The sequence below is a fragment of the Medicago sativa genome, chromosome 6 (genome assembly GCF_051527215.1).
Source record: "Medicago sativa cultivar Bolivia chromosome 6, Bolivia_mono, whole genome shotgun sequence".
Lineage (NCBI taxonomy): Eukaryota > Viridiplantae > Streptophyta > Magnoliopsida > Fabales > Fabaceae > Medicago > Medicago sativa.
In genome coordinates, this window is record NC_140754.1 from 54768775 (window position 1) to 54778389 (window position 9615).

Genomic DNA, 9615 nt, shown 5'->3' on the forward strand with positions numbered 1-9615 from the left:
AGCGTGTGTGGAACACACTAACCTTTAGGTTCGATTCACCCCCACCAGTTATTCCAAATTGATGCAAAGGGTTATACCAGTGAATCCCTTTCAGGATACGATGGAATCCTTAACGTGACTTGCACATTCACACCAAACGTATCAACAATGGTAGTTTACAGAATAAAGTTCTGTCAATTTCTATCGTGCACTTGAGAAAGGAAATAATGATTTAGTATAATTTTTGGCAGAATTTAGACTCACAAGAATGTGATGTTCTATTTTTTTCTCTATATCTTTCTGCCTCCAAAGTGTCTCTATTTATAGAGAAACTTATGTCCTTTGGAGAAGGGAAACAACCCTTTGGAAGATTTTATTCATGGATGGTTACATTAATTGTAAAGCATTACACATTAGTTGATGTCACAGGAGATCTCGTGTGGCACAAGCAGGGACCCCCTAAGGTCTCAATTCTTGCATGGAGATTACTGCGAGATAGGTTGCCAACAAAAACTAATCTTTTAAGGCGTGGCATAATTCAACCCGCGGCGATAAGGTGTGTGGCGGGGTGTGAGTGTAATATCCCACCTCATCGTTAACGGTATTTTATCGGACTTTTGAATTAGAGAAGAATGTGGAAGGGGCAAAATGAGAATTTCACCTAGATGGGGCTATAATTATAACATAACACCAAAATATCTTCATTTTCACCACTTCATTCTCTCTCCAAAAATCAGATTTTTCCTCCACTTCTCTCTAACTCCCTCGTCTCACTCTCCCTCTCCATCATACTCTTCCATTTCTTTAATTTTTCTTTAGAAATAAACATGCAATCATACATAATTCATCCCTAGAACAAGTGAACACCTCAACCAAGCCTTGAACTCCTTTTTCTATCTCTTTGGCCGAAAACTCCCTCTCTATCTACAACCTTTGAAATCTGTCCCACTCAAGTAAGTTTAGCTAGCTGTATGTACAAGTTCATAAGCTTTATTTTGTTGAATTGATGATTAGAAACAAGATTTGGTTGAAGAAGTAAAAGTTGAAGCTTGGGTAGACGAGATTGAGGCTGAGCTGTTGCAAGGGCTAGTACTAATGTTGTAACAATGGGTTTAAATGGAGCAAGAACTAAAGGGAAGGATTGAAGGAAGCTTGAGCAGAAGCCAAAGCTAGAAGCATAAGCTATAAGCTGGGAATAAGTTTCTTTTGGAAGCTTAAAGGTGAGTTATTTGTTATATTTGAATTTGATGTTGCTGCTGGATTATGGTGTAGTGGCGTTGAATTGATTGTTATAGTTAGATTGAGTATGGCTGAAATTTTATAGAAAATTAGTTTAAAATTCGTATGCAGTGCAGGCGCTAATTGGGCCATAGCTGTTTCTGTGTAGCTCAGACTTGTGTAATTGTTGAATTTTCGGATTCAACATTTAATTCCCTTCAGTTTGGATATAGATTTGGTATGATTCGGATTAGAAACGGATTCAGAAAACGCGTTCGAAGTTGGACAATAATGCTGGAAAGGCTGCAGAAAATGTTTACGGGTTATGGGACAGGGCTCCACTAAAACGGTAAGAACTTTCTCCCTGTAACTCCGAATCGAGTAATTTTTGATGCTATGGAAAGCTAACGAAATTGCGGACATTTTGGTACCAGTTTCATGATTTTAGGTTCAGAATTGAGGTCTGGAGAGTACCTTGAAGTATGAGGCTGAAATGAGTTTTGTGCTAAACCAAGGTTTTGAGTCGTTGATGATAAGCTATGGGCAGAAGATTAGAGCTTGAGCTTGAAGAGGAAGTTCTTAGGCTCAGGATAATCTGTTTCTGGATGTTACCATAAGTGCTAGGTGAGTTCCTTTAGTTAGTAAACCCACCATTGGGGAGTAAATTATTCCATTAGAATGCTAATATGTGATTATGAATTATTAGAATATGTTGGCATAATTGTATCAATGCTAGATTCCCATTATTTTGTTCTAAAATTTCTTATGTTATTGTGCAATACTACTTTAGTCCTAATGTTGGAGGATAGAATTTGAATAGAAGTTTGAAATACATATAATTTGGAAAATTGAATTGTCACATGTTTGGTTACTAGTTTATTCTAAATCCTCTTTCATGTTATGAATATGTTTATGTTAGTGTAGATGTTGGAGGAAAATGTTAGACAAGGCAAATATTATATTCACTTGTTTAAATGATTGAGAAAAATGTTGGAATTTAACACTTGCCTTGGTTACTTGAAATGGTTACATTTTCTTAAATAATTTTACAAGAAAGTTTATCATGCATAAATATAGTCATTGTTCGGCTAGAATTCGAAACATTCATTTTTATTCAATTATGTAACCAGGAATGTTTTAAGACACTCCAACATGAATAGTAACATAAACATGTTCAAATTGACATTAATGCATATTTTCTTATTATGTGACAAAGAATATTTAGCAATCCTCCAACTTGGGTGTCATTACATAATTATTGCACATTGACATAAGAGATGTATTTAGAACGAGTATGTTATGTAAACAATTCATGGGTAGATTTCCAATCAATGGAAGTAAAGAATCCTAGTTATGGAAGTTCGGCTTAATTAGTCGAATTTAGTTTATCAGGATATGGGAAAATCTTAGGATTGGCATATGACAACGATATGCCTAGAACCTGAATAGGTTAGTATCAGAGTTAATTTTAGAATAAAGACGGAATTACTACGTCTTTGTTATCAGTTTCAGAATGTTGTTATTATAAGAAAATCAGTTCAGTTTATAATATTAAATAATTTATAAACCGTGGCTTTTGCTATCCTCGCCAGTTAGGATACAAAAGGTTCCCGCCAGTTGGAACGGGCACTATCCGTAAGGATGACCCCACGATAATCAGAGGAGTCCGGTATCCCCGTCAGTTGGGTTCCCGCCAGTTGGAATTATTACCGGTCAGAGTGGAATAAATTCCGGGGTTACTCCACCTGGGTTTATTCCGTAAAATCAACTCAGATAATATTGTTTGTTCAACGCTAACATTCTAACATAATATGACATATATTATGAATATGATTATGATTAAGATTATGATTTTAGTATTAGTATCAGAATTATATCAGTATTTCAGATAGCGATCCTAGTTATCCCCCGATCGCTCAGTTATGCATGACAAAACTGTTTAAACCCAAATAGGGTTGAGCTTAGAGACAGATGGCGATCCTAGGTTCCCTGAGATTGCCTACAGCCTAGGATAGGTGGAACTCAGTGAGACATCCCGTCTCACCCCAATCCCTTTTATTTTATTTCAGATCAACAGGTTGTACGTGGCAAGAAGACAATACAGGAGGCTGAATGGTATATTTCCACATGCTCGTGTCGTACTAGTTCAGATTATTTATTATGGTTCCGGACATGCATTCAGATAGCAAATGTACGATCCTGCAGTGACGTATATATTTATTCAGTCAAAATTTTTATTATTGTAATTTTAATGTATCCAGTACTAAATTTAATGCACATTCTAAATATTCTAGATAAGTTTAGTATGGGCGTTACAATTTGGTATCAGAGCCTGGTCGATTCAGATCGTGCCTTGGAACATTAGAATTCAATAAAATGGAGTGGGACCATTGGGTTCCGGATATTTATTCTAAATGTCATGTCTAGGTGAGCCTGATCAACTCAAACTAGTATATGACAATTAGAACAAATGTCTGAGAGCTGAATAGGACCTAGGAGGAATGAAGCATACGAAGGAGGAAGGTCGGGGTGTCAAGTTTTGTAACAAATTTTGATAAGGAAGTATTCAACGACAAATTGTGGTTGGTAAACTGTGAAGTTGAAGGTTCTTCAAGGACATAAGGGAAATGTTAAGATTAAGATGGAGTACTCTGGCATTGTTGAACGACATTTTATGTGGATACTGTAGAAGTAAGATATTCAGGGAAGTAAGATATTCAGGGTGACTAAGGGATGATTGCAACTTTGGCAGGAGCCGCAATATAAGAAGCACAAGTAAGGTATAGAAGAAATGAGTATTTCTAAAGGCGTAACTAGAACTGCGGGATCAGAAGATGAACTTGATATGAGAAAATTATCCGACGAACAATGGAATTCATAAACTCTCAGTGGATGTAGAGTAGGTAAGAAGTGAGTGACTCGAATGCCCAAAACAAGCCGACTTTTGATGTTTGAGTTGTTAAGTGGACTAATTAGGAATAACTAAATTATTTGGAGCAGACAAGGAAACCGCTTCAATGCGAGCATTGAATGGACAACGTAATTCAGATAAACTACGTCAGAATAGTTGTACCTCCCGAAGTCTAGAGTGCTAGATTTATGAATCAAAACGTGAAGATGGTATACAACATAAGAGTCAAGAAGGATGAATAAATAGTATTGGAAAGATATTTTACGAATCAATTACGATTTGGATGCATTCTTACTAACAAGATATTGCAAAGAAGTTAAGCTAACGGGAGTAGTACACGAAGGAAATTGAATCAGACCACCTGCATCTATCTCGAATTATTAAATTGTTTTTGGACTAAGAAGCACAAGCTTAGTAGTAAGTGGAAAAAGGATCCCAGAAATGATCATAGACAAGATGTAACCTTTCGAACGAAACAGAAAATAAAGATTTAATAGTAGGTTGACGTATTAAGGATTAACTAGAATTTTGGATTGAGAATTATTTTGAGGTTCTGTTGTATGGAAAATTGCTGCTAGTGCAAAAGAGTTAAGAATGAAGTATGCATTTTGTAAGGAACACCTTGCGAGAACAAGTATGTAGTATATGTTTATGTTTAAGGGAAAAATACAGTACCTGGAAATGATTCGTCAGTGATATAAATTGATGCTCGAAGTAGCAAGTAGTGTAAAGTTAATCTCTCTTCTCATAACATGTAAACTCCGAAGAATGACTTGGAGAATTGGATAAACATATAGTATTGAGATTGTGAAATTGTTAGTATGATTGGATCGGTATGCCTAAATCGATGTAAGTTAACAAATCAGAGTGGCGCAGCGGAAAATTAATCTGTAAAGAAGTAATAAGATGTGCAATAGTTTAAGAATTTGAGATGAGATATTCATGGGAAAGATTTTAAGAGACGAACTAAGGATTTTTCAGGCCACATCATTCAAAGATATTGAAAGATTAAGCAGTTAAAGAAGATGTAGTAAGAGTAGGACGGAAGTGTCTGTCCCTTGTTAAATCTAAGAAAATTGGAATCACCTCTAGTATGTAACATAGTCAGTCGACTTGGTGATTTCAAAGAATGAATAAAAAGTATCAGCTTAGCGGGAAAAGAGTCATGTATGAGGTAATAAATATGGATGTTGTATCAAGATGATTTTATTTTTGGTTTGAAATACTCTCATGGGATATCAAGTATAGTAAGAGGCATTTAAGTGCAAGTATGCCATTCAGAACAAGAATGCGGATGCTTAAACACAATTTTGCTGTGAAGTTCGGGAATTTTAAACTCCGTATTTTTGAAGGTAAAGAAAAGATTGATATCATACAAGATAGAAAATTTTAAGTGATATACAGTATGGAATTATCAGAAAGACTGAGATAATATGTTCCCTATAATAACAGAGAGAATAATATTGTTCAAGGATGAAGTGTATATTTGGAAGAGTAAGTTCATGAGAAAATTTGATTACGTATCTTATTTATTTTGACCGAATCAAAGTGTAATTTGATTAATTCAAGAATGTTGAAAACTTAGTGCACCATTTCTCATATAAGATTTATATATATTTAATGTACTCGCCAGTTAGTACATTATGTATATAAATCTGACCTATGGATTGTACTCGTCAGTAAGTACTTCCATCAGATGTTTGAGATAACATCATGTTGAGTTTATTCATATAAAACATAACAAATATCAGAAGTAACATTTTCTATTTATGTGTTGATTAACGGAGAAAGTTGAAACAATTCTTACCTTTGATGAAATAAACTAGACGTCAGATATTTCTCAGAGTTGGGACGATCTTATACAGAGTATGGTACGATTATCATTATAAGACCTCGTTATTTGGGGCATAGTTCAGAAATAAAATTTTATTGGGACTAGACATAGCATGAAAGATCACTCAAAGGTCATATCTGTTCAAGACAAGATAAAGAAATCGACAAAGTCGATAAAAGTGTTACTCCAATAAGTGTATGATATTTATCTAGAACTCAGTGAAGCTAAACAAGTATTAGTAACTTAAGACAGATTTAAAAAGAGTGTGTGGAACCAAGAATTTACTCGAAAGATATCAGACACATTGATTAGTTTTGCGTTCCACTCTATCATAAGGTGTATACTATATTCTGCAACTCACAGATAAGGAGGTTATTATCGAATTTTTCGACCTATGAGATTGGAAACAAATCTTGAAATCAGTTTAACCTATTAATTTAAGTCAGTTTATATTTATGGTTATGTAGTCAGGAGACTTAATGTTACAAGGGAAACCGATAATTTGATTAAAGAGAAAGAATCAGTTGATAATGGACGTATGTGGAAGTCTAAGGTCGAAAGTATAGAGGGAATGTTTGTGCTTATTAGCAGGTAAATCCCTAAATTTCGAGAAAAGATAAGAACGACTCAGAGTCGTCAGAAGAACTATGTGGATAAGAGGCAAAGACTAATGGAATTTAATGGAGGAGAGCATGTATTCTTGAAGGTCCACCTAATTTGGGTTTGCTTATTCCAGATACTTGGACGTATCGGTCCAGTGGCATATCACTTAGCCTTGCCTCTAGTTAAATCAGGGATTCATAAGGCATTCCATGTTTCTCAGTTAAGGAAGAATTGGAGAACTATCCACAATTACTCCCAAGTAATTTCTAAATTTCGAGGACGAAATTTCTTTAAGGGGGGTAGAGTGTAATATCCCACCTCATCGTTAACGGTATTTTATCGGACTTTTGAATTAGAGAAGAATGTGGAAGGGGCAAAATGGGAATTTCACCTAGATGGGGCTATAATTATAACATAACACCAAAATATCTTCATTTTCACCACTTCATTCTCTCTCCAAAAATCAGATTTTTCCTCCACTTCTCTCTAACTCCCTCGTCTCATACATAATTCATCCCTAGAACAAGTGAACACCTCAACCAAGCCTTGAACTCCTTTTTCTATCTCTTTGGCCGAAAACTCCCTCTCTATCTACAACCTTTGAAATCTGTCCCACTCAAGTAAGTTTAGCTAGCTGTATGTACAAGTTCATAAGCTTTATTTTGTTGAATTGATGATTAGAAACAAGATTTGGTTGAAGAAGTAAAAGTTGAAGCTTGGGTAGACGAGATTGAGGCTGAGCTGTTGCAAGGGCTAGTACTAATGTTGTAACAATGGGTTTAAATGGAGCAAGAACTAAAGGGAAGGATTGAAGGAAGCTTGAGCAGAAGCCAAAGCTAGAAGCATAAGCTATAAGCTGAGAATAAGTTTCTTTTGGAAGCTTAAAGGTGAGTTATTTGTTATATTTGAATTTGATGTTGCTGCTGGATTATGGTGTAGTGGCGTTGAATTGATTGTTATAGTTAGATTGAGTATGGCTGAAATTTTATAGAAAATTAGTTTAAAATTCGTATGCAGTGCAGGCGCTAATTGGGCCATAGCTGTTTCTGTGTAGCTCAGACTTGTGTAATTGTTGAATTTTCGGATTCAACATTTAATTCCCTTCAGTTTGGATATAGATTTGGTATGATTCGGATTAGAAACGGTTTCAGAAAACGCGTTCGAAGTTGGACAATAATGCTGGAAAGGCTGCAGAAAATGTTTACGGGTTATGGGACAGGGCTCCACTAAAACGGTAAGAACTTTCCCCCTGTAACTCCGAATCGAGTAATTTTTGATGCTATGGAAAGCTAACGAAATTGCGGACATTTTGGTACCAGTTTCATGATTTTAGGTTCAGAATTGAGGTCTGGAGAGGACCTTGAAGTATGAGGCTGAAATGAGTTTTGTGCTAAACCAAGGTTTTGAGTCGTTGATGATAAGCTATGGGCAGAAGATTAGAGCTTGAGCTTGAAGAGGAAGTTCTTAGGCTCAGGATAATCTGTTTCTGGATGTTACCATAAGTGCTAGGTGAGTTCCTTTAGTTAGTAAACCCACCATTGGGGAGTAAATTATTCCATTAGAATGCTAATATGTGATTATGAATTATTAGAATATGTTGGCATAATTGTATCAATGCTAGATTCCCATTATTTTGTTCTAAAATTTCTTATGTTATTGTGCAATACTACTTTAGTCCTAATGTTGGAGGATAGAATTTGAATAGAAGTTTGAAATACATATAATTTGGAAAATTGAATTGTCACATGTTTGGTTACTAGTTTATTCTAAATCCTCTTTCATGTTATGAATATGTTTATGTTAGTGTAGATGTTGGAGGAAAATGTTAGACAAGGCAAATATTATATTCACTTGTTTAAATGATTGAGAAAAATGTTGGAATTTAACACTTGCCTTGGTTACTTGAAATGGTTACATTTTCTTAAATAATTTTACAAGAAAGTTTATCATGCATAAATATAGTCATTGTTCGGCTAGAATTCGAAACATTCATTTTTATTCAATTATGTAACCAGGAATGTTTTAAGACACTCCAACATGAATAGTAACATAAACATGTTCAAATTGACATTAATGCATATTTTCTTATTATGTGACAAAGAATATTTAGCAATCCTCCAACTTGGGTGTCATTACATAATTATTGCACATTGACATAAGAGATGTATTTAGAACGAGTATGTTATGTAAACAATTCATGGGTAGATTTCCAATCAATGGAAGTAAAGAATCCTAGTTATGGAAGTTCGGCTTAATTAGTCGAATTTAGTTTATCAGGATATGGGAAAATCTTAGGATTGGCATATGACAACGATATGCCTAGAACCTGAATAGGTTAGTATCAGAGTTAATTTTAGAATAAAGACGGAATTACTACGTCTTTGTTATCAGTTTCAGAATGTTGTTATTATAAGAAAATCAGTTCAGTTTATAATATTAAATAATTTATAAACCGTGGCTTTTGTTATCCTCGCCAGTTAGGATACAAAAGGTTCCCGCCAGTTGGAACGGGCACTATCCGTAAGGATGACCCCACGATAATCAGAGGAGTCCGGTATCCCCGTCAGTTGGGTTCCCGCCAGTTGGAATTATTACCGGTCAGAGTGGAATAAATTCCGGGGTTACTCCACCTGGGTTTATTCCGTAAAATCAACTCAGATAATATTGTTTGTTCAACGCTAACATTCTAACATAATATGACATATATTATGAATATGATTATGATTAAGATTATGATTTTAGTATTAGTATCAGAATTATATCAGTATTTCAGATAGCGATCCTAGTTATCCCCCGATCGCTCAGTTATGCATGACAAAACTGTTTAAACCCAAATAGGGTTGAGCTTAGAGACAGATGGCGATCCTAGGTTCCCTGAGATTGCCTACAGCCTAGGATAGGTGGAACTCACTGAGACATCCCGTCTCACCCCAATCCCTTTTATTTTATTTCAGATCCCCGAACACTTCAAACTTAGAATCATACAAATAATGCCTACAGATCTTCAACACAAACGCAACTATTGCGAATTCCAAATCATGGGTCAGAAAATTCTTCTCATGCACTTTCA

The 9615-nt window shown here is 35.2% G+C and overlaps 1 long non-coding RNA gene across 9 annotated transcripts; it reads left to right on the forward strand.

Moving 5' to 3' along the window:
• The first annotated feature begins 557 nt into the window (after window positions 1–557).
• Window positions 558–8418, forward strand: LOC146915733 (uncharacterized). Of its 9 annotated transcripts, none has more exons than XR_015014736.1 (6): window positions 558–1199; window positions 1312–1546; window positions 1632–1821; window positions 3267–7432; window positions 7568–7779; window positions 7865–8418. It is a non-coding gene; the product is annotated as an uncharacterized LOC146915733 (long non-coding RNA). The 9 variants fall into 9 exon arrangements; XR_015014734.1 differs by having other exon boundaries at window positions 1330–1546; XR_015014733.1 differs by having other exon boundaries at window positions 1335–1546.
• Window positions 8419–9615: the final 1197 nt, after the last annotated feature.